Source organism: Tachyglossus aculeatus (genome assembly GCF_015852505.1).
Source record: "Tachyglossus aculeatus isolate mTacAcu1 chromosome 12 unlocalized genomic scaffold, mTacAcu1.pri SUPER_6_unloc_2, whole genome shotgun sequence".
Classification (NCBI taxonomy): Eukaryota; Metazoa; Chordata; class Mammalia; order Monotremata; family Tachyglossidae; genus Tachyglossus; species Tachyglossus aculeatus.
In genome coordinates this window covers 12233613-12257701 of record NW_024044829.1, presented here as the reverse complement: position 1 = coordinate 12257701, position 24089 = coordinate 12233613, and the positions used below count along the sequence as shown (strand labels likewise).

The 24089-nt window shown below is 45.7% G+C and overlaps 1 pseudogene; it reads left to right on the top strand.

Moving 5' to 3' along the window:
• LOC119921368 overlaps positions 1 to 24089 on the top strand; it is a 35370-nt pseudogene that overhangs the window by 8440 nt on the left and 2841 nt on the right.

The following is a 24089-nucleotide window of genomic DNA, read 5'->3' as shown; positions in this document are numbered from 1 at the left end:
CAAGATTTTTCTACATTAGAAGCTGATGATAAGCTGACAAATGGTGATTATAATTACTCTTGAGAAAATGATATCCCTTCCACCTTTTACCTATTTCTTTGCCTAATATCTGGTGTTCATTTGACTTTGAGAGCTTGGGTCTCATTTTATAATGTAAACCCTAGAAATATGTTTGAAAAGGTAAGGAGTGATCATAGAGTCCAATAATATTATGGACACTGAGAATATTAAGAAATGTTGAGAAAATAAAGTGTAATCGACTGGACTGAAATAGAATGGAGAAGAATAGAATAGGCCAAACTAAAATAAAATAGAAAACAATGTATTGTTGTATTTAACTAGTTAAATTAGTTAATGGTTTGGGCCAATCAAACCATTCTTTACAATTGTATTGAAAGATTGGACCCATTTTTTTAACCAGCCAATCTAATACCTAAAAAAAGTAACTCTTAGGACGTTCATTTTAATTTATAACCCATGTTTGTCATGCTGTCATCCAAACCTACTTTTAAATGATACTTGTTAAGTGCTTGCTATGTGTCAGGCACTGTACCAAACACTGGGATAGATACAAGGTAATCAGCCCACATGGGTCTCACAACCTTAATTCTCATTTCACAGCTGAGGCAACTGAGGCACAGGGAAATTAAGTGACTTGCCCAAGGTCATGCAGCAGTGAAGTGGTAGAGTCAGAATTAGAACCCAGATCCCTCTGACTCCCAGGCCCATGCTGCATACACTAGGCAAACCTACTTCTCAATTAATTTAGTTCTATCCCGTTAGGCAATCAATTGATAGTATTAATTCAGTGACAGCTGTGTGGAGAGCACATTATTAGAGTTTGAAAAACTACAGTTGAGTTAAAAGGTATGATTTCTGCCCTCAAGAAGCTTACAGTGTAGTAGAGGAGACAGGCACAATATAATTAACTGATAGGAGAAAAAAAAGGAAAATCAGTCAATGGTATTAATTGAGCATTTATTATGTGTTGAGCAGTATATTAAGTACTATTTTATGGTACTTACTAAGTGCTTTCTCTATTCCAAGCATTGTACTAACTGCTGGATAATCAGGTTGAACACAATCCCTTCCCCACATAGACCTCCCAGTCTCAATTGGAGATACTAGGATTTAATCCCCAATTTACAAATGAGGAAACTGATGCCTAGATAAATTAACTGATTTGCCCGTGGTCACACAGTAGACAAGTGGTGGAGCTGGATTAAAACCCATGTCCTCTGAATTCAAAGCCCATTCTGTTTCAGACTTCCCCTCCTCAAAAATCTCCAGTGGCTACCAATCAATCTGCGCATCAGGCAGAAACTCCTCACCCTGGGCTTCAAGGCTCTCCATCACCTCGCCCCCTCCTACCTCACCTCCCTTCTCTCCTTCTACAGCCCACCCCGTACCCTCCACTCCTCTGCCGCTAATCCCCTCACCGTACCTCATTCTCGCCTGTCCCGCCATCGACCCCCGGCCCACGTCATCCCCCAGGCCTGGAATGCCCTCCCTCTGCTAATCCGCCAAGCTAGCTCTCTTCCTCCCTTCAAGGCCCTACTGAAAGCTCACCTCCTCCAGGAGGCCTTCCCAGATTGAGCCCCTTCCTTCCTCTCCCCCTCGTCCCCCTGTCCACCCCCCCCATTTAACCTCCTTCTCTTCCCCACAGCACCTGTACATATGTATATATGTTTGTACATATTTATTACTCTATTTATTCATTTATTTATTTTACTTGTACATATCTATTCTATTTATTTTATTTTGTTAGTATGTTTGGTTTTGTTCTCTGTCTCCCCCTTTTAGACTGTAAGCCCACTGTTGGGTAGGGACTGTCTGTATATGTTACCAACTTGTACTTCCCAAGCGCTTAGTACAGTGCTCTGTACACAGTAAGCACTCAATAAATACGATTGATTGATTGATTGATTGATTGATTGATTGATTCTTGGGATCATTCAATACAATAGAGGTGGTAGAACTGTCTCCTGACTGCAGGGATCAAGTGCTTGAATAGTAGAATGCAGTAAATTGCTAAGTACAGGAGTCTTGCAGTTGGTTCTTTCATTTCATGATATTTGTTAAGCATCCACTATGTATCAGGCATTGTATTAAGGGCTGAAGTAGATGCAAGATTATAAGGTCGGATGCAGTCCACATCCCACATGGGGCTCAGAGTCTTAATCCCCATTTTACAGATGGGGAAATAGAAGCACAGAGAAGTGAAGTGATTTGCCCACGGCTCCACAGCAGGCAATTGCTCTGTCCTTTAGGCAATGCTTATTGTCCAAGGGCACAGGTGGCATATCATTGGATGTGACCTGAACAGAAGTAAAAATAAATATAGATTAACTCCTGGAGGAAGCATGATTTCAGAAGGGCTTTGAATATGGGGAGGGCTGTCGTCTGAGGAATTTGAAGAGGAAGAGAGTTCCTGGCTCAAAAAATAGTGCGAGCAGTGGATTGGAGGTGGAAGAGGTAAGATCAAAGTTCAATAAGTAGGTTAACCTGTGAGAATTAAAGAGTCCAAGCTAGTGTGCAGTGGGAAAGGAGTGTGGACAATTTATTGTTCAATGTGGAGAGTAATGGGTAACCACTGAATGTTTCCAATCTGTGCAGAAACATGAACAGAACAATATTTTAGATAACTGATTACTACAGTAGAGTTAAGTTTAAACTGTGGAGGGGAGAGACTGGAAACCAGTTCAGTGAGGAGGTTGATAAGAGAAGTCAAGCCAGAATTTGATAATTGCCTTACAAAGAGTGGTATTTGTTCAGACGAAGAGGAAGGAGTGGATCTGGAGAAGTTCAAGGCCATTAAATATTTCATCAGTGTGGAGGTTATTACTAATTTATCCCTCAGCTCCCCCTTTTTTCATAGTAACTGAGGTATCACTGGAGCAGAGTAGAGCTATCAATATCTTGTTAGTGGAAGATCTGAGCACTGGTGTCATGTCACCTAGAGAAATATATGGTAATGAAGGACAAGCCATTTCTTTGTCCAGCGTTGAGAACAAAGGGAGTTCTCAAGGAGTTCCACCCTGCTTCTCCTCTCAGTCTGGGCTCCCCAGCGGCCTCACCTAATTAACTCCATAGGACGCAGGGTGCTTGAAGTTTCTGCTGAAATTCCTGGCTGGTTGGTTTTTATAACTGCATCTTCATCAGTGTGCTGGAAGAGAGCAGGGTTTGCCAACAGTCTTCTGATTTTGCACAAATACTCCCAATCAACCCACTTCCATTCCTTGGACTCCAGCATTAAGTACAATATTCAAATGTTCTAGGTATCTCCCTGGGTATCTGACACCTCTGAATCAGTACTACCTTCGAGGTCCTCATGTGGATCGATTAGGACACACATAAAGTGGGATTATTTCTCCCTGCCCTATTTAAGGACATCTTTATAACTTTCAATTTCCCAAGAGCTTCCACCTATTTTTATTGCATGGATTATATCAACATCCCTGAGACATTAAAGGAGCCTTATAGGACTTCATTGGCACTCCCGATGTACCAGAGCATATTAGTAGTAGGACTGGCACCAGAATTCTGGTCTTCTGAAGCCCTGTCCAACATTTTTTCAATGTGACCACACGGTGGATCAACCCTTACCTTCTTCCCCTGAAACTCCTTTTGGCTTCCCTCAAGCAGTTCTGTGAGTGGACTTATGAACATCAGGTGCAAGTCAAGTGTTCCTGTAAAGTGATAATTTGTGTTGCATGATCTCAGAGTCAATGGCAACTCTACGTTCCCAGGTAGATGACACTAACAAAACAACATTCTTCCCTTATAACAACATTGCTCTTGTATTCAATTTGGGGATGTAGAAAGAAACATGGTTAGAAGAGCAAGCCTGAAATACGGGACTCAAGAGAAACCCATTCATCATCTATGGTTTAGCATTTATATGTGAACAGATGCAACAGGCTCTTCATAGTAGCAACTGATCTCCTTTCTGGGTAAATAAGCCTGTGTTTCTATCTTCTATATCCTCCTTTTCACTACTTGCCCACTTTTCTGTACTCTTTCCCTAAAACTATCTCCCTGGGACCCTCCTTCTATCTACATATGCCCTTTCTGGATGGTGGTCTGTGTGTCTGTCCTCCTTTCTCTAACCCCCTGGCCCCTCAGAGTGTTTCACCTCAATTTCCCTTCTCTGTTTTCTACACTCTATGATTCTCTATTTCTCTGCTCCTAAGGTCCCTTTCTCCTCTGGGTCCTCTCCATATGTAAAGAAGCTGCATGGCATAGTGGGTAGAGCAAGGGCCTCAGAGTCAGAAGGTCATGGGTTCTAATCCCCGGCTCTGCCACTTGTTTATTATGTGACCTTGGGCAACTGATTTTATTTCTCTGTGCCTCAGTAACCTCAACTGTAAAATGGGGATTGAGACTTTGAACCCCACATGGGTCAGGGACTGTGTCCAGCCCGATTTGCTTGTATCCACCCCAGTGCCTAGTACAGTGCCTGACACATAGTAAACACTTAACAAATACCATTATTATGATTGAGACTGTGAGCCCCATATGGGACAGGGATTGTGTCCACACTGATTTAGTTGTATCCTCCCCAGTGCTTAGTACCCTGCCTAGCAAACAGTAAGCACTTAACAAATAACACAATTATTATTATTATTATTATTATTATTATTATTATTATTATCATTATCATCATTATCATTATCATTATTATTATGTTCTTTTCATTGCAGCCTCTCTCCACTTTAGTTCCCTCTCCTTCTCTGCCTTTCCTCCATACTTCCTCAAAGATGTGCCATGCCAATTCATTACCAGTGTCCATAGTGGCAAACTCTTCCATAGTGCTGTAACTTTACAAGAGGCCTGACATAGCTTCTTTGAGGGGAAAATGCAAGCTTGAAAGAGGGCAAGCACCCAGATATGTTCTATGTCTATTTATTTATTTATTTATTTATTTATTTTATTTGTACATATTTATTCTATTTATTTTATTTGTTAATATGTTTTTTTTTTGTTGTCTGTCTCCCCATTCTAGAATGTGAGCCCACTGTTGTGTAGGGACCATCTCTATAAGGTTGCCAACTTGTACTTCCCAAGCGCTTAGTACAGTGCTCTGCACACAGTAAGCGCTCAATAAATACGATTGAATGAATGAATGTCCTCCCTCTTCTCATCTCTCCATCCTACTTCATATCCAACAGCCAATTACTCTCCCTACCTTCAAAACACTCTGAAAATCACTACTCCTCCAAGAGGCCTTGCCTGACTAAGTACACATTTCCCCTATCCACCCTCCCTTCTTCATCACCTATGTACTTGCCTAGGTACTTTTGGCAGGCAGGCACCCAGATATGTTCTGTGTCCTCCCTCTTCCCAACACTCCATCTTACTTCATATCCAACAGCCCACTACTCTCCCTACCTTCAAAACACTCCTAAAATCACTGATCCTCCAAGAGGCCTTGCCTGACTAAGTCCACATTTCCCCTATCCACCCTCCCTTCTTCATCACCTATGTACTTGCCTAGGGACTTTTGAAAAACTTTTTAAGCACCTCAACACCAGAGCACTAATGTGCTATGTGCTAAATAGCCTTATTCTCTTCTGTTTCCCCTAGCTGAAATTTATCTTAATGTCTGTCTCCTCCTGTAGACCATGAGCTTTCATGGGTGAGGATCATGTCTACCAGCTCTATTCTTTACTATTCTATACTTTTCCAAGTACCTAGTACAGTGCTTTGCACACAGTAAGCACTACATTAATACCATTGATTAAATGATTTACAAAGAGACTATGCCCTTTCTTAAGGCTCAGTTTCTGCATTGCTAGTGAAGAAGGGGAGGGAAGGTGGGAATAAACAGGCTGGATCATGGCCCTACCCAGATTCATCAAGGGAATTTGTGGGCAAGCACAAGAAAACTCCAAGGTGCCCCCTGAGTGGGACCAAGCTCTAGCCATCTCCACAGTGCCCATCCACTGATATCCGATTTTCCTGGAGGTAGAAGCTTGGGTCCTAACACTGTGCTTCCGCCAGCAACCTCTTCCTACCGCCCCTCACCTCTCCTCTTGATGCCTAGAAAGGAAGAAAACTATGGACTTTTTATGGGGATTAATGAGGAAGCAAGAGAAAAGTTTCCAAGAAGGTGCTCCTAGAACCAATCCTGGGTGGAAAATATTTTCTGCTTTCCCTCCCTCTTGTATAATAATAATAATAACAATTGTGGTATTTGTTAACTGCTGCTAAGCATGGTACTAGGTTCTTGGATAGATAAAAGATAACCAGGTCCCACCTGGAGCTCACAATCTAAGTAGATGAGGGAACAGGTTTGAACTCCCATTTTACCGTTGAGGAAACTGAGGACAGACAAGTTATGTGACTTGCCTAAGGTCACATAGCAGATACTCCTAGTGGAATCAGGATTGGAACTCAGCTCCTCTGACTCCCAGACCCATGCTCTTTCCACTAGACCACGCTGCTTCTCCCTACAACCCACTTCTTACAAGAACACAGCCCTCACTATTCTTCATTCTGAGGCAGGTATAAATTAATTGGAGTGGACAGGGTCCCTTTCCAACATTGGGCTGACAGTCTAAGTAGGACTGAATCCCCATTTTACGGTTACTGAAACTGAGGCAAAGAAAAGCTAACTGACATACAACAGGTGAGTGGCATATCTGGGATTAGATCTGACTCTGAAGCCTGTGTTCTTTCGACTAGACAGCACTGCTTCACATCAAAAGGTAGTGAAATGCCTTCATCAATCATCATCAATCACGCCTTCATGAATCATGCCTTCATGTTTGTAAGGGGAGAAAAATGCCTCTGTTCCTTCCCATGCTAAACTCCAGTTATTACATCCAGATCCACCTCCACCATACTCCTCCCAAATGCCTCTCACGGTTTCCAAAATCCCTTTTTAACCAGAGTTTTTACATTTACTAAAGGAAGACCGTGGAACTGGCAATCTCAATACCAGGGAAACCGAATGACTGCTGCCATGAAAGCAAGATATGGTAGGAACTGAGAGTCCACTGAACACTAACCTCCCCAAAGCCCACACTGCTCCACCCTATGAATAGAACTAGAGAGGATTGTGTCACTGACAAGAGGTGCTCAAAGGGCAGACATTCCCTCCAATCAGATCCAGTCGCAGGGTGTAGGGAGGTGGGGAATTGGAGAAAAGGACAGGAAGGTGCAATGGCCAGTTCCTTTCACCCTCAATTTAGGAAGGGGAGGACAAAGCCAGGAGAGTCACTCCATGGTGCCCCTCCCTGAAGGAAGTGTAAATATTTAGTTGAGTCAATCATAGACTGGGGAGATTGGCAGGCCAGGTAGTTGGAGAAGACCACTGGCCATCCTGGAGCTGAAAGGTTGCAAGCCATGTGCCGGTGGAACAAGTCATAGAGAAAAGTAGTGCTGTGACCCTAAACAGACACAGGAAATAGGGAGGGATTGGAGACTATCCCTGGTAAGAGTTAGGATTCCATGGACATTTGGGATCCAGTGACTAGGACTCCAGAAGACTGAGGTTCCTGCCCTTGAAGGGAAGAAAGGACACTGAAAGACCCTACATCTGAAGGACTTGGACAAGGTGAGAATGGAACCTGGGATGCCCCAGAAAAAGAACGGGAAGGACCAGGGAAACGAGACCACTCGGATGCCCAAGACATGTACAGAGGGTCCTGTGGGGAGAAGCACTTAGAATGGTGCTTGACACATAATAAGTAATTAGTAATTGGTAAGTAATTAACAAATACCATAAAAAATACTAGATCCAGATAAAGGCAATTTGAACTGTATTTGTTCTCATTGGCACCAGAATCAAGAACTATTAAACAATCTTAAGAGCTCAGATCTTGGTGCCTGTCGGTTGTAAGGGTTGGAGAACTACTAGACTGTGAGCCCACTGTTGGGTAGGGACTGTCTCTATTTGTTGCCAACTTGTACTTCCCAAGCGCTTAGTACAGTGCTCTGCACACAGTAAGCACTCATTAAATACGATTGATTGATTGATTGATTGAGGAAAATCTCCATCGTCCAGGGAGACACGTGGACCTGGGAAGTTGTGGAAGAGGGAGATAGAGCTTCCTCTGTGAGCTTTCTGGAGCCAGTCCAGGACAGAAGTGGTAGACGGGTCCCTGATCACTTCTTAGCCTTCAGGGAGATGCCAGGGCTTCAGTTGAGGGCTGGTAGAAGTCAGAGGAGTCCAGGGACCTGGGAGTACACGGTGCAGAATTTCATCAAACCAGCTTTTTCAATAACGGAAGAACTGTAAATTAGAACTGTAAATTATTTAGGAACCAGAGGAAGTTAACTAGGGTCTGGGCACTCCCAAAATGACTCAGGGACTAGTCCAGCTGGAATTAAAGGCTGAGAATCCCTGATAATGTCATAGAGGTATGATTGAAACCAAATTTTTAATTGGAGGAACCAGAACCACAAAGATTTACAGTAAGGCTTTGAGGGAATCATAGATTAGAAAGCTGCAACTGAATGTGTACCTTCAGAGAGTAAGCTCATTGTAGACAGAGAATGTATCTGTTTATAACTGTATAGTACTCTCCCAAGCACTTACTACAGTGCTTTGCACACAGTAAGTGCTCAATAAATATGATTGAATGAATGAATGAGAGAGATCAGATGACATCTGGAGGATGTGGTAGGATCAATAGCTGACTTGGGGAAATTTGGAAGACTTAAACTTGTTAGCAGATGGAGAAAAAAAAGTCAGAGGAGAGAAGAGCAGCGTCTCCTAGTGGTCTAGAACAGCATGAGCTAGGGAGTCAGAGGGCCTTGTATTCCCCATAAAGTCCCTCCTGTATAAATCAACCAATCAATCATATTTATTGAGTGCTTACTATATGAAGAGAACTGTACTAACTACTTGGAAGAGTACGACGTGTTCCCTGCCCATAATGAGATTACAGTCTAGAACGGGGAGACAGATGTTAGTATGAATAACTAAGTAATTTATAATATATAATTTAAAGACATGTACGTAAGAGCTGTGTAGTTGGGGGTGGGATGAATATCAAATGTCCACAGGTCACAGTGTCAAAGTGCACAGATGATGCAGAAGAGAGAGCTGGGGAAAGCAAGAGGAAGCTGGCTTAATTAGTAAAAGCCTCTAGGAGAAAATATGACCTTAATACTGCTTTAAAGGTGGTGTGAGTGGTGGTCTAGCAGAGAGGAAAGTGGATAGAGTTCCAGAAAAAGGGAAAGATGTGGGAAAGGAGTCAGCAGTGAGATAGATGAGATTGGGGCACAGTGAGTAAACTGGCGCTAAAGTAGCAGAGTGTGCAGGCTGGGCTTTAGTAGGAGATTAGTGAGGTGAGGTACGATGGGGAAAGCTGACTGAATGTTTTAAAGCCAAAAAAAAAAGAAGTTTCTATTTGATGTGGATGTGGATGGGAAGCCACTGAAACTTCTTGAGAAATGGGGCGACATGACCTGAACATTTTTGTAGAAAAATGATCTGCAGAAGAGTGAAGTATGGACTGGAGTCGGGTGGACTGGAGTATGATAGGAGGCTGGAAGGTCAGCGAGGAGGCAGATGCAGAAGTCAAGGTGGGAAAGGATAATTGCTTGGTTCAGCATAGTTGTGATTTGGTTGGAGAGGGAAGTGTTGATTTTAGCAACATTGTGAAGGTAGAATCGGCAGGATTTGGTGACAGATTGAATATGTAGGTGGAATGAGGGAGATGAGGCGAGAAAAACACCAAGGTTACAGGTTTAGGAGATGTGTAAACTTAGGCAAGTCACTTTACTTTTCTGTGCCATGGATTCGTCACCTGCAAAATGGAGATTCAATGTCATTCTTCCTTCTACTTAGACTGTGAGTTCCATGTGGGATCTATTGATTTTGTATCTACCCCCTGCGTTTAGTACAGTGCTTAATACATAGTAATCGCTTAAACAAATACCAAAATTACTATTGTTGTTCGTATTACGAATATTGTTATTTGTAATAAGAACAAAAATAATAATATGATATCAGAAAGAAACATATAGAGGGAAGGAGAAAATGTATTTTATTTAGTGTGGGTGGAAGAAATTCAAGACAATCAATCACATTTATTAAGCACTAAGTGTGTTCAGAGCATTGTACTATGTGCTTGAGTTAGTACAATATAATAGATTTGGTAGACATGTTCCCTGACCAGATGGAGCTTGTAGTCTATAGGGAGGAATCAGATATTAAAATATACTATGGCATGAAATAAAATGAAATGAAAGAAGGCATAGCTAGAGGAATCATTTTTAAGAAGTGGGAAACCCATCCTGTCTTCTACCACCCCGTCAAGAATGAGAACAACTCCTCTAGCATGAGGCATCATGTAAGCTCGAGAAAACTGGTGGCCGCAAAAGCCATTGCTCTGGACTTTGAAGTGCTAAGAGAAGTTCTGCTCCTCTAGCCACAGCTCCCTATTGACTTCTATTTTTATTTTGGGTATTGTGTATTTAATAATGATGGCATTTATTAGGCACTTACTATGTGCAAAGCACTGTTTGAAGCACTGGGGAGGTTACAAGGTAATCAGGTTGTACCAAGGGGGGATCACAGTTTTAATCCCCATTTTACAGATGAGGTCACTGAGGCACAGAGAAGTGAAGTGACTTGCCCAAAGTCACACGGCTGACAACTGGCAGAGCAGGGCTTTGAACCCATGACCTCTGACTCCAAAGTCTGTGCTCTTTCCACTGAGCCACGCTGCTTCTCTTCTGTGTTTGTCCTTGTCACTTACATTATTTTGATATTTTGGTGTTTCATTGCTCCCAATGTGTCTGTATCCAGTCCTCCCCACTCACTCTCCTAGATTCATAGATTTTGAGCACCTCAAAAGTCAGTGTCAAATTTCCACTGGTGTATTCTTTCCAACTATTACTATTAAGTAGTAGTATTGTTAAGCAAGTACTGGAGTGGGGAAAAACAGGAGGTTGGGAGTTCAGCAAGCAGGCTAATGCAGTAATCCAGCCAGGGTAGGTTGAATGTTTACATTAACGGGATAGTAGTTTGGATGGAGAGGAAAGAGTGGGTTCTAGCTATGTTGGGAAGGTGGGACCGACAGGATTTTGTAATGGATTGAATATGTGGGTTGAATGTCAGAGAGGACTCAAGGATATTGCCAAGGTTATGGGCTTGTGAGACAGGAAGGATGGTTGTGCCATCTACAGCGTTGAGAAAGTCAGGGGGAGAACAAGGTTTGGGTGGGAAACTAAAGAGTTCTGATTTGGACATGTCAAGTTTGAGGTACCGGGAGGACATTGAAATGAAGATGCCTTGATGGCAGGAGGAAATGCGAGACTGGAGATAGGGAGCGATTGGGGAGGAGATGCAGATTTGGGTATAGAGATGGTAGTCCATTCATCCTTTCAATTGAATTTATTGAGCGCTTACTGTACGTAGAGCACTGTACTAAGTGCTTTCGAAGTACAAATCGGCAACATACAGAGACAGTCCCTACTCAACAACGGGCTCACAGTCTAGAAGGGGGAGACAGACAACAAAACAAAACAAGTAGACAGGTGTCAATTCCATCAGAATAAATAGAATTACAGCTATATGCACATCAATAATAAAATATATATAGTAAATATGTACAAATAAAATAGAGTAATAAATATGTACAAATATATACAATTGCTGTAGGGAGGGGAAAGGGGTACATCGGGGGGGCGACGGGGAGGGGAGGAGTAGAGGAAAAGGGGGCTCAGTCTGGGAAGGCCTCCTGGAGGAGGTGAGCTCTCAATAGGGCTTTGAAGGAAGGAATAGAGCACGTTTGGCAGATGTGTGGAGGGAGAACATTCCAGGCCAGAGGAAGGATGTGGGCCAGGGGTCGCCGGCGGGACAGGTGAGAACGAGGCACAGTGAGGAGGGTAACAGCAGAGGAGTGGAGTGTGCAGGCTGGGCTGAAGAAGGAGAGAAGGGAGGTGAGGTAGGAGGGGGCGAGGTGATGGAGAATCTTGAAGCCATGGGAGTGAACGAGTTCTCCACGGGAATGAGTGTAGATAATAGAAGGGGACCCAGACGGAACCTTGAGGGACCCTCACAGTTAGGGGGTGGGAGGCAGAAGAGGAGCCCGCGAAGGTGACTGAGAATTAATGGACAGAGAGACAAGAGGAGAACCAAGACAGGACAGAGTCAGTGAATCCAAGGTTGGATACCGCTTCCAGAGAAAGGGAGTGATCCACAGTATCAAAGGAAGCTTAGAGGTCGAGGAGGATTAGGATCGAGTAGAAGCCATTGGATTTGGCAAAAAGAAGATCACTGGTGTGCTTTGAGAGGGCAGTTCCTGTGGCATGAAGAGGAAAGAAGCCTGATTGGAGGGGGATCAAGTCAAAGAGAGAATTAGAGGAGAGGAATTTGAAACAGCAGGTGAAGACAACTCACTCAAGGAGTTTGTAGATGAATGGTGGAAGAGAGATAGGACAATAACTACAGGGAGAGATGAGGTTAAGGGAGGGCCTTTTTAAGGTAGGGGAGACATGGTCCACTTCTGTTCTCTATCTACATTCACTCCCTTGGTGAACCTATTCGCTACCGCTGCTTCAACTATCATCTCTACGTTGATGACACCCAAATCTACATCTCTCTCCCTGCTCTCCATCCCTCCCTTCAGGCTCGTGTTTCCTCCTGTCTTCAGGACATCTCCATCTGGATTTCTGCCCACCATCTAAACTCAATATATCCAAGACTGAACTCCTTGTCTTCTCTCCCAAACCCTGCCCTCTCCCTGACATTCCCGTCACTGTAGACAACACTACCATCCTTACTGTCTCACAAGCCCACAATCTTGGTTTCATCCTTATCCCTACTGGATTAGTGCACCTAATCTCCCATCCTCCTGTCTCTCCCCATTTCAGTCTATACTTCACGCTGCTGCCCCGATCATCTTTGTGCAGAAACGCTCTGAACACGTTACTCCCCTCCTCAAGAATCTCCAGTGGCTGCCTGTCAACCAACGCATCAAGCAAAAACTCCTCACTCTCGGTTTCAATGCTCTGCATCACCTCGCCCCCTCCTACCTCACTTCCCTTCTCTCCTTCTACAGCTCAGCCTGCACCCTCCGCTCCTCTGCCACTAACCTCCTCCGCTAACCTCCTCCCTGTACCTCGTTCTCGCTTGTCCCACAGTCGACCCCTGGCCCACGTCCTCCCCCTGTCCTGGAATGCCCTACCTCTGCACATCTCTTCCTTCCTTCAAAGCCCTACCAAGAGCTCACCTCCTCCAAGAGGCCTTCCCATACCGAGCCCCCTTTTTCCTCTCCTCCTCCCCATCTCCCCACCCTACCTCCTTCCCCTCCCAACAGCACCTGTATATGTTTGTACAGATTTATTACTCTATTTATTTTACTTGTACAGATTTACTATTCTATTTATTTTGTTAATGATGTGCATTTAGCTTTAATTCTATTTATCTGACGACTTGACACCTCTACACATGTTTTGTTTTGTTGTCTGTCTCCCCCTTCTAGACTGTGAGCCCGTTGCTGGGTAGGGACTGCCGCTATATGTTGCCAACCTGTACTTCCCAAGCGCTTAGTACAGTGCTATGTACTCAGTAAGTGCTCAATAAATACGATTGAATGAATGAATGAATGAATAAATGGGCATGTTGGAAAAATAGTGGAGAAGGAGCCGTTGGAGAGTGAACAGTTGAAGATGGCCGTTAGGGAGGGAAGAAGGGAGGGGGAGAGAGTTTTGTTAAGGTGTGAAATCATGGAGTCCAATGTACATGTGGAGGGGATGGATTTTACATGTGGAGGGGATGGATTTTAAGAGGAGGCAGGAGACTTCCCCTAAAGAAAGTTCTGGGACAGATGGGAGAGTTGAAGAGGGAGCCAGGAGGTTGGGGTGAGGAGGGGTATGAGTGATTTTAGGGAGCTCATACCTTATGGTATCAATTTCCTTAATAAAGTAGGTGATTGGGGGCAAAGGATGGGAGAGGCAGAGAAGCATGGGCCTGAGGAGGGAGTTACATGTCTGGAACGACTGGCGACGGTGATAGGCGTGGGTGTCAACAAGGGTAGAGAAATAGTTTTGCCGGGCAGAGTCGAGGGAAGAGTTAACGCATACAGGAATAAACTTAAAGAGGACAAAGTCGGCCTGATATTTAAATTTATGCAAGCAGCACTCTGTGGCTCAAGTGCAACAGTGAAGGAGGAAAACTATGCAGGGGATCCGGGGTTTTGAGTTAGTGGTAAGAGATAGATGAACAGATAGGAGAGCAAGTGAGTTGAGTTCAATAGGGAGGGTGGTGTTGAGACCATCTATTTGGTCATGAAGGGTGGGTAGTTTGGGTATGAAGGCTAAGTGAGGTATAATGAGTTGAGAAAATCAGATGGGTTCCACAGATTAGAAGTCTCTGTGGAGGAATAGTACAGATTTACAGGGAGGAGATGTGCGGGAGAGGTGGCAAGTGAGGAAGTTGTGGTCAGATGGAAGGATTTCAGAATTGGTGAGGGTTGAGATGTGTAGTGGTTAGAGATGATGTGTTGAGTGTGTGTTCAAACTGATAAGTGGGCGAGGTAGCCTGGAGCAGGAATTAAAGGAGTTGAGGAGTGATAGAAGCCAGGCAGCAGAAAGGTAATCAGGAACATCTATATGGATAGTGAATTCTCCAAGGATCAAAATGGACATGGAGAAAGAGAGAAGGAATGTAAGAAAGGGATCAAAATGGTTAAAGGATTTGGAGGTGGGACTTGGTGGGCAGTAGATGACAGCTACTAGAATCTGGAGTAGGTGGTAGAGGCAAATGATATGGGCTTCAAATGATAGGGGAGCTGGAATGATGTGAAAGTGGCATTGGGGTACAAGAAGACAACCAAGACCTCTTCCTTTCCCTGTGAGCCTGGGGGAGTGGGAGATTATGAGGCCCCCCTGGAGAGAGCAGCAGGGGAGACCATGACGTCTGTGAAGAGCCAGATTTCATTGATGGTAAGGAAGAAGTAGTGACCAGGACAAGAACTGGTCAATACTGAAGGGACCCTTTCCCATGATGGAGTAGGGGTTCAACAGACAACACTGGGCAGCAGCTGTGGAGGGGGTAGTTGGGGAGAGGACAGCTCGAAGGCTGGGGAGGGTTTGGATGGGAGTGAGTTTACGGGGGACAGAAAAGGAGGAGGAGGAGGAGGTGTGGCGATGGGACAGGAGGACAGGGATGGGACTGGGGGGAAGGGGTGGAGGCGGCACAAGGGGAGGGGAGGAGTTGGGTGGTAGAGGAGAAGTGGTGGGAGGAGAGGAACAGGATGGGCTGATAGGAGTGGGGGCGATTGAAGGGTCATGGTAAGGTCGGTGAGGTAAATGACATCAATTACAACTGAATGAATGACAGCAATAACAACTTAATCCGGTGATACCCAGAGGAGATGGTTGAATTGTTGCTGGTTGGAGGAGGTGGGTGGGTAGCAGTAGCACAATGGTTGGGGATGAGATGTTGCTAGGCTTTGCCAGTGATTAGAGCAGACACCACGCTGCCATGTAGAAATCTGCAAGTAGTTGGTTTCTCAACAGGGATGCTGAGCCTTGCTGAGATCCAAGAGAGTTCTCTGAGCCTCAGGCTGCCCACTGTTCATGATGGCCCAGCTAAGAGGGAGTGGGAGGAAAGCAGAGGACATGGATTTCCACCACACTATTTTCCATTTGGAGGTCATTGCCAGGAATTTCTTTCTGGTACACCATCCCCTCGGGAAAATCCTAAAGACGAGATTGGACCCTTGGAGGAAATGCCCCCAAATCCACTTTAAAATTTCATCATCATCATCATCAACATCATCAATCGTATTTATTGAGCGCTTACTATGTGCAGAGCACTGTACTAAACGCTTGGGAAGTACAAATTGGCAACATATAGAGACAGTCCCTACCCAACAGTGGGCTCACAGTCTAAAAGGGGGAGACAGAGAACAAAACCAAACATACTAAGAAAATAAAATAAATAGAATAGATATATACAAATAAAATGAATAAATAAATAAATAGAGTAATAAATATGTACAAACATATATACATATATACAGGTGCTGTGGGGAAGGGAAGGAGGTAAGATGGGGGGATGGAGAGGGGGACGAGGGGGAGAGGAAGGAAGGGGCTCAGTCTGGGAAGGCCTCCTGGAGGAGGTGAGCTCTCAGTAGGGCCTTGAAGGGAGGAAGAGAGCTAGCTTGGCGGATGGGCAGAGGGAGGGCATTCCCGGCCTGGGGGATGACGTGGGCCGGGGGTCGATGGCGGGACAGGCGAGAGCGAGGTACGGTGAGGAGATTAGCGGTGGAGGAGCGGAGGGTGCGGGGTGGGCTGTAGACGGAGAGAAGGGAGGTGAGGTAGGAGGGGGCGAGGTGATGGAGAGCCTTGAAGCCGAGGGTGAGGAGTTTCTGCCTGATGCGCAGATTCATTGGTAGCCACTGGAGATTTTTGAGGAGGGGAGTGATATGCCCAGAGCGTTTCTGGACAAAGATAATCCGTGCAACAGCATGAAGTATGGATTGAAGTGGAGAGAGACACGAGGAAGGGAGATTAGAGAGAAGGCTGATGCAGTAGTCCAGACGGGATAGGATGAGAGCTTGAATGAGCAGGGTAGCGGTATGGATGGAGAGGAAAGGGTGGATCTTGGCAATGTTGTGGAGCTGAGACCGGCAGGTTTTGGTCACGGCATGGATGTGAGGGGTGAATGAGAGAGCGGAGTCGAGGATGACACCAAGGTTGCGGGCTTGTGAGACGGGAAGGATGGTAGTGCCGTCAACAGAGATGGGAAAGTCAGGGAGAGGGCAAGATTTGGGAGGGAAGACAAGGAGTTCAGTCTTCGACATGTTGAGCTTTAGGTGGCAGGCAGACATCCAAATGGAGATGTCCTGAAGGCAGGAGGAGATGCGAGCCTGGAGAGAGGGGGAGAGAGCAGGGGCAGAGATGTAGATCTGGGTGTCATCAGCGTAGAGATGATAGTTGAAGCCGTGGGAGCGAATGAGGTCACCAAGGGAGTGCGCGTAGATCTAGAACAGAAGGGGACCAAGCACTGAACCTTGGGGAACCCCCACAGTAAGAGGATGGGAGGGGGAGGAGGAGCCTGCAAAAGAGACTGAGAAAGAACGACCGGAGAGGTAAGAGGAGAACCAGGAGAGGATGGAGTCTGTGAAGCCAAGGTCAGATAGCGTGTTGAGAAGAAGGGGGTGGTCCACAGTGTCAAAGGCAGCTGAGAGGTCGAGGAGGATTAGGACCAAGTATGAGCCGTTGGATTTGGCAAGCAGGAGGTCATTGGTGACCTTTGAGAGGGCAGTTTCCGTGGAATGTAGGGGACGGAAGCCAGACTGGAGGGGGTCGAGGAGAGAGTTGTTATTGAGGAATTCTAGGCAGCGAGTGTAGACAACTCGTTCAAGGAGTTTGGAAAGGAATGGTAGGAGGGATATGGGGCGATAACTAGAAGGTGAGGTGGGGACAAGAGAGGTTTTTTTAGGATGGGAGAGACATGGGCATGTTTGAAGGCAGAGGGGAAGGAAGCAGTGGAGAGTGAGCGGTTGAAGATGGAAGTTAAGGAGGGGAGAAGGGATGGAGCGAGAGATTTCATGAGATGAGAGGGAATGGGGTCAGAAGCACAGGTGGCCGGAGTAGCACTTGAGAGGAGGGAGGAGAGCTCCTCTGAGGATACCGCTGGGAAGGATGGGAGAGTAGCAGAGAGTGTTGAGAGCCGGGGGGATGGAGAAAGGGGGGAAGAGACTTTGGGGAGGTCGGACCTGATGGATTTGATTTTGTTAATGAAGTAGGAGGCCAGATCGTTGGGGGTGAGGGAAGGAGGAGGGGGAGGAACCGGGGGCCTGAGAAGGGAGTTAGGTGTACGGAAGAGCTGGCGGGGGTGATGGGCATGGGTGTCAATAAGGGAGGAGAAATAGTTTTGTCTGGCAGAAGAGAGGGCTGAGTTAAGGCAGGAAAGGATAAACTTGAAGTGAACGAGGTTGGCATGGTGTTTAGACTTTCGCCAGCAGCGTTCGGCAGTTCGAGCATAAGAGCGAAGGAGGCGGACAGTGGCAATGATCCAGGGCTGTGGGTTAGTGGTGCGAGAGCGGCGAAGGGAAAGGGGAGCGAGTGAGTCTAGCTGAGTAGAAAGGGTAGAGTTGAGAGCAGTAATTTGATCATCAAGACTGGGTAGAGAGGAGAGGGCGGCGAGGTGGGGTGTGCGGCGCTCCGAAAGATGGGTGGGGTCCAGAGAGCGGAGATCTCTGTGAGGGAGTAATACGGATTTACAGGGGAAAGGAGTGTGAGTGAGGAGGCAGGTGAGAAGATTATGATCAGAGAGAGGGATTTCAGAGTTGGTGAGGGTGGACACAGTGCAACGGTAGGAGATGATGAGGTCTAGGGTATGACCAAGTTGGTGAGTGGGTGAGGTGGGGTGGCGGAAGAGGTTGGCAGCGTCAAGGAGAGATAGAAGGCGGGCGGCAGAGGAGTCGTTAGGGATATCCATGTGGATATTGAAGTCTCCGAGGATCAGAGTGGGCATGGAGAAGGAGAGGAGGAAGGTGAGGTAGGGGTCAAAGTCGTTAAAGAAGTTGGAAGTGGGGCCGGGAAGGCGGTAGATTATGGCTACAAGAATCTGGAGGGGGTGGTAGAGGCGAATAATGTGGGCTTCAAAGGAAGGGAAGGAAAGGGAAGGGGGAGGAGGGATAGTGCGAAAGCGACATTGGGGGGCGAGAAGGAAGCCGACACCTCCTCCTTTTCCGGTGAGTCTGGGGGAGTGGGAGTAGAAGAGGCCTGCACTGCAGAGAGCAGCAGAAGAGACCGTGTCGTCTGGAGACAGCCAAGTTTCAGTTAGGGCGAGGAGGAGTAGAGAGCTGGAAAGGAATAGGTCCAGGATGAAAGGGATTTTACTTAAAACAGAGCGGGGGTACTAGAGGCCACACTTGGCAGCAGCTGTCGAGGGAGGGGAGGGAGGGGGAAGGGTGCAAGGGGTGGGGAGGGTTTGAATTGGGATGAGTTTGCGGGGGCCTGGGCAGGGAGAGTGGGAAGGGGGGTGGCGATGGGAAAGGAGAAGTGGGATGGGGTGGGGGCGGGGAGAAGGGGAGGGAGGGGGCCGGGAGGGAGGAGCGGAGGACCTGCGCTGGTACAGAGGAATCCTTGGTAGGGGGTGAGGGGGAGTGGTCTTGGTGGGGGAGAGGGAGGGAAAAGAGCTGGGTGGGAGAGGGGAAGGGGAAGGTGAGGAATGGGAATGACAGTTGGGAGCAAGGGAATTGAAAGTTCATGGTGAGGTCAGCTGGGCGAGTGACAGTACGGTGGGAGGTTAACAATTGAGATGCAGAAGCAATAAAACAGTAGCAATGATATAAGTAGGCGATGGCATCACAGGGTGTAGTTAAACAATCAATATGCTATGGCAATAATAAAATTGGCAGATAATGATGTCACAGAGAGCAGATACAAAATATTAAGTGCTGGAGTAGGGTGGGCCTTGTGATACAGCACCTACTGTAGGTGGAGCAGTGAGATAATCAAGCAAGCAGTCTGGTATTTTTGAGTGCTTACTATATGCAGAGCAGTGTATTAAGTGCTTGGATGAATACAATACAACAGAATAAGCTAAGCATTTGGAAGTGTTCAAGACAGTAAAAGAAAGAGTCCTGGATCTCAAGGATCTTAGAGACTAATGGGAGAGATGCCCATAAATAAATCATTTCTACTTAGGAGAAGAAAGAACACACAAGGGGAAGCAAAGCTGGAAGACGAATAATTGAGTGAATGAATATAAACAGTAAGTAACTTGATAAACATACAGTAATGCTAAGGGTGGTTTGGTGTTCAGAAGTGCTGAAGTGAAGAACTTTTACTCTGTACTTATCCTCGTTCCTCTCTAGCTGCAATCCAATCTGCACACTTTGCTCCTCTAATACCAACCTACTCATCATGTTTTGCTCTCTTCTCTTTCGCCACTGACCCCTTGCTCACACCCTCCCTGGAACTCCCTCTGCCTTCGTACATGACAGATCACTGATCTCCCCATTTTCAAAGCCCTTCTAAAATTGCATCTCATCTAGGAAGTTTTCCCTGACTAATCTATACTACTGATACTATAAGTACGATTAAATGAATGAATCTCTCACCACCCCAAATATTTCTTTTTCCTTGTGTCACCTACACAGTCGAATCCAACTCGGCTATTCTTAGACACTTCATCCATGTAAATACAGCACTGTGTCTTTTCTGGAAGGATCAAGATAAAGCCTCATTTACACTTACTTAATCCTGCCAACAATGTCCCTGCTGTGGTGGAGTATAATGAGTAGTTAGGCGGGGGTGCAGCATGTTGTAGAATGCATATGATGGTTTTTTAGATAATCTGGGTCATTCATAAGCGGAAATGACTGCAGCAAAGTACCATATTGCAGAGAAAAGACTGACTATAAGATTTAATGGCAATCCAAATATAGTCCTGTCAACAAGTGTCAGTAGCAGTTGAATAACTAGTCGAGGAAACACTAGAATCAGTTGCAATGTTGGGACTCAATCTGTCAAACTCAAAGCCGCTCCAGCTTCATCCACTCCACACGGCCCTCTCTTTAGGGTAGTCTTCCCTGTAATCCTGACAATTCTTCCCCTATTTCTATCCATAGTCAATTCACAAAATCTCTCCGGGTATGGCCAACTTCACCACAGTGACTGAATTCCTCCTCATGGGATTCTCCGATGTCTGGGAGCTGCAGCTAGTTCACACTGCACAGTTCCTCCTGGTCTACCTGTTGGCCATAATGGGGAATCTCATCATCACTGCTACCCCCTTTGATCGACACCTCCACACCCCCACACCCCCATGTATTTCTTCCTGAAAAACCTGTCCTTCCTCAATATTGGTATCATCACAGTCATCATCCCCTAATCTATTATCAACTCCATAACCCACAGCAACTCCATCTCGCTCCTGGGCTGACCCCTCAAGTCTTTTTCTTTCTTTGCTGGTTCAGAAGCGTTTCTCCTCACGGTAATGTCATACGACTGCTACATGGCCATCTGCCACCCTCTGCAATATGAGGTGGTAAGCAGCAGGGGAGCCTGTGTGCAGATGGTGACCAGAACCTGGTCCCTTCTAGACTGTGAGCCCGCTGTTGGGAAGGGACCGTCTCTATATGTTGCAAACTTGTACTTCCCAAGCGCTTAGTACAGTGCTCTGCACGCAGTAAGCGTTCAGGAAATACGATTGAATGAATGAATGAATCACCAGCACTCTGCATGCCACCATGCACACAGCCAGCATATTCTCCTTATCCTTCTGTGGTCCAAACCTTCTCCACATATAATGGCTTTTTACAGATGAGGAAACTCAGGTCCAGAGAAGTTAAATGAATTGCCCAAAGTTAAACAGCAGGCAAGGAGTGAAGCTGGAATTAGATTGCAAATTTCCTGATTCCTAGGCCTATGCTCTTTCCACTAGGACATGCTGCTTCTCCAGGGCAGCAGCAACAGCAGCAGCAGCCACATTTATTGAGCACCCACTGAATTAGGTGCTTGGGAATTAGGTAATTAGGGAATTAAAAGATCCACCCGTTCTTTTGTTATGGATCCCAGCTAGTGAAGCTGGCATGTTCAGATTCACATGTGGCTGAAGAGGTGAGTGTGGCCATCACTATCTGCTTAGCTTCAACCTGTTTTATACTCATCGTTATCTCTTACATTCACATCTTCTCTGATGTGCTGAGGGTGCCATCAGCAGAGGGCCGGTCCAATGCCTTCTCCATCTGTCTGCCCCACCTTGTTGCAGTCACTCTTTTCCTCAGGACCGGTTGCTTTGACATTACCCAAACGAGTCGAGATGCTCCATCTGTCACCGAACTACTGGTTCCCATGCTATAAAATGTGCTACCTCCCTCCCTGAATCCCATCATCTACAGCCTGAGGAACATGGACATGAAGGTGGCTCTGAGGATGGTTCTAAGAGGAAAGTTCTTACAATCTTGTCCCTCCCCGGTATGGTCCCTGATTTATTCCCATTACCCCAAATCTCAGCACACCATTCTTTTCTTCTTTCTCACCCCCAATTTCCAAAACTCGTGGTATATTTTAAGTGCTTACTATGTACTGAGCACTATAATAAAGGTTTGGGTAGATGATAATAATTATGGTATTTGTTAAGCACTTACTATGTGTGAAGCACTGTTTGGAACGCTGGGGGGATACAAGGATTTCAGATTGTCCCCATTTTACAGTCACAGTTTTAATCCCCATTTTACAGATGAGGTAACTGAGGCACAGATAAGTTAAGTGGCTTGCCCAAGGTCACAGATGATCAAGTAGGAAAAAGTCCTTATTCCACATAGGACTCACAGTCTAAAGGGGATAGAGAAGAGATCTAGAAACCACTGTTTACAGATGAGGAAACTCAGGTCCAGAGAAGTTAAATGAATTGCCCAAAGTTAAACAACAGGCAAGGAGTGAAGCTGGAATTAGATTGCAAATTTCCTGATTCCTAGGCCTATGCTCTTCCCACTAGGACACGCTGCTTCTCAAGGGCAGCAGCAACAGCAGCAGCAGCCACATTTATTGAGCACCCACTGAATTAGGTGCTTGGGAAGTACAGAATGATGAAATGACATGCTCCCTACCCACAGTCAATGAATCAATCAATCATATTTATTGAGCACTTACTGTGTGCAAAGCACTGTACTAAGAGATTGGGAGAGTAGTAGTAACAGTATTTATTAAGAACTTACTCTGTTCAGACAGCACTTTACTAGGTGCTGGGAAATAGTGCACAAGTAGGAACAATGCAACAGAGTTGGTAGAGATGTTACCTGTCCACATTGTACTTAGAGTCTAGTAGGGGAGACAAACATTAATGTGAATAAGTGATTTATAATATATGATGTATAGATATGTACACAAATGCTGTCGGGTAAGGTGACTATCAAATGCCCAATCACCATTCTAAATGTAGAGACAAGGAAGAAGGGAATGGAAGCTGTGAAAAAGATGGCTTAATTGGATCTATGTAGAAGCAGTGGGGTCTAATGGAAAGAGCATGGACCTGGGAGTCAGAAGACCTGGGTTCTAATGCCAGCTCCACCACTTGTCTGCTGTGTGAACTTGGGCAAGTCACTCAATTTTTCTGCATCTTAAATTGTCTCATCTGTTAAATGAGGATTAAGACTGTGACCTTTATATATAGTAGGAACTTTGTCTAAACTGATTATCTCATATCTACCCCAGTGCTTAGTATGGTTTTCTTTAGCACATATCAAGTATATAACAAGTTCTACTGAAATAAAAATCAGGAAAGACCTCTTGGGGGAGATATGACTGTAATAAGGCCTTAAAATGGGTAGATTGGTGGTCCTGAAGATACGGAGGAGGAGGGAATTCCAGTCCAGAGGGAAGATGTGGAAAAAGGTTGGTGGTGAGATAGATAAGACTGGGGAACAGTAAGAAAGCTGATTCTAGAGAAGCATAGTGTTTGATCTGGTTTGTAATAAGGAATCAGCGATGAAAGATAGGAGTGTACAAGAAAATTGAATTCTTGAAAGTCAATAGAAAGGAGTTTCTATTTCTTTAGTCACTGCTTCCCTCACCTGCAGAAACAGGCAGGTGATCACCACTTGATGAGCTCCCGAATTCTCCATTCCACCTCCCTTGGGGGGCTGCTGGTAATGTGGGCATGAAGCCTCTAGTGGGGCAGAGATACAACACAGAGCATCGTATGTATTTGGACTAAGCAGCACTTTGGATTTCCTCCCTCTCAGGGTCCTCGCCTCCTCTCTCGGCCTCGGACTCTCCAATTCTAATAATAATAATAATACTTATGGCATTTGTCAAGCCCTTACTATATGCCAGGCACTGTACTAAGCGTGGGACACTGTACAAGCCAATCAGGTTGGACATAGTCTCTGTCCCATGTGGGGCTCATGGTCTCAGTCCCACAGGTGAGATACCTGAGGCAGCGATAAGTGTAGTGACTTGCCCAATATCACAGAGCATTCAAGTGGTAGAGCCAAGATTAAAGCCCATGACCTTCTGACGCCCAGGCCCGTGCTCTACGCAGGCTGCTTCCCATTCTGACACAGTCAGCTCCCTTTGGCTCTCCAGAAGACTCTCCCCTAGGGAATGAACATTTATTAGCCCTTGTGCTATCAGCTGGGTTTGTGGCTTCTCTTTGGTAA